Consider the following 5,345-nt stretch of genomic DNA (forward strand, 5'->3'; position numbering starts at 1 on the left):
AATTGGACGGGCAGAAGTAGAATATAAGGAGGAGACTATTGGTTTCTTGGAATTTGCCGTTGACGATCGAGGTGACGTGGAAGTAAGCGGCACGTTAGGGGCAGCCTGTCCACCCAATTGCTGTTTACCGTTTGAGCGGTGATGGTGGTGGGGTTGGTAGAACAAATGAGAAATCGCGCGATGATAGGCCAATTGCCCATGTTTATATATATATATATTTATTATTATTATTATTATTATTATTAAAGTAGGTCAGAATTAAGGCAGGCCAGAAGCGTAACCATAGAAGCGGATAAAACAAAAGGCGACTGCAAGAGAATCCGATCGAGCTTTCACCGCACTTGAACCGGATCAGAAATCGACCCGGTCTGGTCCAATCGTAAATTACATGAGCTGGTTCAGAAAATGAACCCACTTGACACGTTTCGGGTTTGATGGTCCGATTAGACCGTGGATCAGGGACAAATACTAACTTTTGCTGCCCCGCTTTCATGCGTCCAGCGTTCGCAGCCTCTGGCAAGCACGTGTATGAGGACTGTAACTTGTGATAATGATGGAGCGAGGAGCCCCGGACGTCCGCACACACGTGCAAGCAAAAGCCGCCTTTCCGTGACGTGAGCCATTCACGAGGATCATGCTTGCCAAGTAGATAAGCATGGTATCATTTTGCTCCAGGCTCGTGTGTGCTTTATTGATCTTTTTCTACTAGAATTGGATAAGTTATTAATATCAAAAAAAATAAAATATGGTGGTATCATTTTGCAAGGAGAGCATGACGTATAGACAGACGTGTGGAAAATGGCTAAGCTCCTACCCAAAAAAAGTGTTATTTGTCAAATGAATGGAAATGGGGTCAGCTAAGACTGGATTAAATCGCCCAATCTTTGAAAGCAAATTCAACTCATTGTAAATCAGGTCAATATTTAGGAGAGCAGATTCTATCAAAATGCAAGTTTTTTCTCATTCAGATGGGGACATCACTTTTATGTTGGTATAACACACTCACCAATATGTTACAATCAATATCTCCATCGTTACTATGGTGGCAGATATGATTCGATATGTTCTACCATATCACCTGACCAAAAGGGGGAAAAAAATAATCTCTGATCCACTTTCAAAATTTAAATTATTCTTAGCATTAAATGTTGAAACTGATACTGTACGATAAAAGTTAATCACTTAATTTATCATGTTAACCAAGATTTCAGGCGAGATATCAAAATCTTTGTTCTTTCCCAGATTTCCCAAATTTCCATTTTACCTGGATGTTTTGAGATTTAATCCTTCCTATTGTCTGCCACCCTTGAGATAGTCCAAGATTAGTGGCAGAAATCAGGGAGTTAGGCCGAGTTTGGAATGGGTTGATTTCATACACCGAGGCCCATAGAGCTTGAACCAAATACGACCCAACCCACCTACAAGTTAGGAATTCCCGACTCAAACCCGACTCCCAGCCAATCCATCAAACCACAGCCAACTCGCCGACCCATTCGAATCCTAGTCCATCTGTTTTTTTATATATATATACATATAATTTTCGGACCATTTGTGCTGCAATTCATCTCTTCTCTGAGTTCCAAACCATTGAATCATATGTCAAAAAAAAATTTAATATATATATAAATATCAATATAGATTATATAACCTTCTTTTATGACGCAATATTTTTTTTATTTTTATTTTTATTTTTTTTGCACGCGATGGCTCGATACAGGCTAGGAAACTCCAATGCGAACTCAAACCAACCCAAGAACTTGATGTGTCGAGTCAGGTGGATCGGTTCCGGACCAGATAAAATGGGTCAGTTAGGGATCGCTACCCCCAGCCGGGATCTCTGTAATTTAAAATCCTGCCCAAATTACAGTTTAAGTCCAGTGTAGATGGGGATCCTCTCCTGCTCGTTGTTGAATAGAATCACAAACCATCCATATGTCGCACAATCACTCGTGACTAAGCAGGTCTCACGCTTGTACACGGATAGAATCGTGCTCCGCACAATTACTCGCGACTAAGCAGGTAGTTCTCGTGCTCGTACATGGATAGAATCGTGCTCAATGCACCAAGCTACAAAGTCTCTCGATCATGAACATCCCAAGTTTGGCTATGGGCCTCATTTTTTCCATGATTTTTGTCTCATCTCTCGCATTCTCCCAAGTCACGGATGGTAGTTCATTTTGGAAATTTGTCTTGTGGTCAAAGCAGAGTAGAGCAGTTGATGCCTAACTGACCATATATCAAGGCATTCTCCGAGAAATGGAAATATTCGGACATAAAATTACTTCATTTGTTTTCACCTATATATTATATATAATATTATAATATGCTACAATGTATTATATGACATGTTATATGTAATATACTACATGGTATTTCTTTCACAAAATATTATAATTCTTTTGGTGCTGTAAGAAATAATTATGATATTATAAATATTATAATATTATATTATACTTAATATGTAGTAAGTAAATACAGTTTGGTGCAATATAATAATTGTCAATAGCATTTCTATTGTAAAATCTGATAGTTTATTGTTATTTTTAATTTATTATAAAAATTTTTACAATAAAAACATAAACATGCATAAATCCCCGAGATGGGAAAACCTCCCTATTTCATTAAAAAAAAGAAAAAGAAAAAAAAGCGTAAATGCGCAACAAAGCTGCGACATTTAACATATTTTGTCTTGTTCCTAGTTTTTCAATACTCCAACCAAACTCACCAAAAAATTTCCCCTGTTCAAACCATGAGGAACTTTGACGGGCACTCAAACGGCAATATATGGGTTCACCTGAGGTATCTTAAATTGAAATGAGATCGATTGGTTCAAGATGTACTAAGAAAATGATTGAGTGATGTAGAAGTCGTAGTCGTTGGAGGACTTCTGACCTTCCACTTGAAGCTGAGCAAGTTGGTGATTGATCTCTTAAAATTCACGTTCATAATCATCAAGTCACCGTTGGAAAACTCCGGAGGTAGAACCTCCCGATGAGTTAGAGGGAGAAGCAGACAGTGTTCGCGATCGCTTATCCTTCCTTGCTCGATCCAACTGAGAACAAGAAAGACATCGTGAATGGTGGGTGACGCGTTGAGAGTGCCGCGAGTGCCACTGCTCGTCTCGATGAGAGAGCCGAGATGGCCATTCTGATGAAGGAAATTGTGATCGCCATGGATGACGGCAGCTGCGCCTGGATGGCACCAACTGCGTTATCGGTTGCTTCGTCGGTGGCTGTGGTGGCTGAGTCTGCTGCTATTGGAGGCTTCTGATCACCTCCATAAGAACAGTCATCTGCTGCATGAGTGCAGCGATCTGGATGTCTGTGGTGACCACAGGATGTGAGGAACTAGGCTCTGCTACTAGAAGAGGGAGAGGAATCTCTTCTTGACGGGAAGAGTGTCTCGCCGATCCGATTGCAGTCGAATATTGGGCTCTGATTTTTGCCATGGTGAATATTGTCTCTCTTTCCCCCTATCTGGCGCATCAATCTGTTGCGGCCAACTTCCTGTCGCCTATCGCCAGGAACAAACACCTGCAAGACAACGTCCGTACTGACCGGATTTGTGTCCGACGGGGACCTTCCGATGCTTAAGTTAGGAAGAGAAGTTGGTGAACAGTAAATGTCAATATTCAGAGTAACAAAGTTCTGATCAGAAGTGGCTTACCAATCCTATTTTTCTTACCCCTTTTTATAGATGAGGTTCTTGTAACCGTCGGACGTGGTCCTATGTTTTATAGTGCTAAATCATTGGGTCATAATCACGTAGTGAGTAATTAATTTCTCAATTATGACGCCATAATGTACGGTCGATAATTGTTCGTGATGGTTATAGCATATTGAGCAGATTAGCCGACTGTATGTCGGTAGCGGGCATGGCCGTCAGTTGATAATTCTGCTGTATCGTCGGTCACCGGCCATAAGTTGATGATATTTGTTCAATCAGTTGATGAAGAGTTGGAGTCATCAGTTCGGTCAATGCTCCGTCGAAGTTGTGCGTTCGATCGGTCGACTATCGTCGAGTCAGAGTCGTAGAGACCAAAGTCGGGGTCGGTGGGTTTATCCCAACAGTTGCCCCCCACTCTCAAGTCTAAAGTGATCCAACGTATAAATTGTCATGTGGTTTATCATGTTAGACGAAGATAGTTCTATCACATCGAGCCCCGATTTTGACGTCGTTTCCTTCGAGATACGGGTGATTGACTACTTTATCGTATTGATAGGTACAGTCATCAGTTACATTGATCGGACGATTCGGTATCAGTTGTCAGTGTCAAGCATCGTTTCAAAAAATTGATTCGGCATTGAATGATATGATTCGGATAAGTAGATTTGTTTCACGTGTCCGGATGTTATTAGATCGAAATTGTTCACGCGGATAGGGGTGACATAGTTCAATCTGGAACAGGTGCGTCGAACCATCCGACCAATGGTCGGTCCAGATGTTGCCATGTGTCATCATCCGATGGATCTTCGATTTGACCGCTCTCATCTCAGCCATTGAGGGATCCTATATATAGAATCGCTCTCAGTCAAATTTTTACTTTTCACTGTCTTTAGTGTTGCTGAGACTCTGCCGGGTTGTTGTCCTAATGCCCAAAGTTATCGCTCCCAGCTTTCAGGCCAACTTTACCTTTCTTTTGAGTCCTTTCTTCTTTCTTCTAAAGTCTTCTGTCTTCTTCAAAGTAATTCTCATGGCTAGGGCTTCTCCTTCTCGAGAAGATCGGTCGGAGAATCCGACTGATGAATCCCAGTCGAGTCCAGATGTGGAGTCTTCTTTACTTTCGGGACCAAATATCGAACAGCTCCGGGAGCAGTTTTGTATCCCAGAATAGTTTCAACTTTTCACCCCTGCAGCTGATGGTCGGGTGAATAACCCACCTTCGGGCCAGATGGCCCTTTACATCGAAGATCTTCGGACGGATCTTTGATTTTTGATTTTAGAGTTTGTCCGAAATATTTTGGATTATTACGGACTTTGTCCGGCTCAGCTGGCACCGAACTTGGTCCGACTGATAATTAGTTTTGTTTTGCTATGTCGGATGTTACCAACCATGCCCCGTCCTTCTCTTTTTCGAGCCTTCTTTATCCTCCGACCTCATCCAAAAGTCCGAGGGTGGTGGTTCTTCAACCTCTGAAAAAGCTTTTTCTTTATCACTCGTCTTCCATCGTTCATTCATGGATGGAAGAACCAGTTTTTCTTTGCTTCTTCTTCACTTTCTTGAGATTTTTCTTCTCATTAGGACGATCCTCGTACCGGCTCCAATGATAATAGTTAGATAGAGGTCAACGACCAGGAGGACTTTCACCGGCTGAAGGACATATTGATGCCAAAGCAGAAAGAGC

The sequence above is a fragment of the Elaeis guineensis genome, chromosome 7 (assembly GCF_000442705.2).
Source record: "Elaeis guineensis isolate ETL-2024a chromosome 7, EG11, whole genome shotgun sequence".
Classification (NCBI taxonomy): Eukaryota; Viridiplantae; Streptophyta; class Magnoliopsida; order Arecales; family Arecaceae; genus Elaeis; species Elaeis guineensis.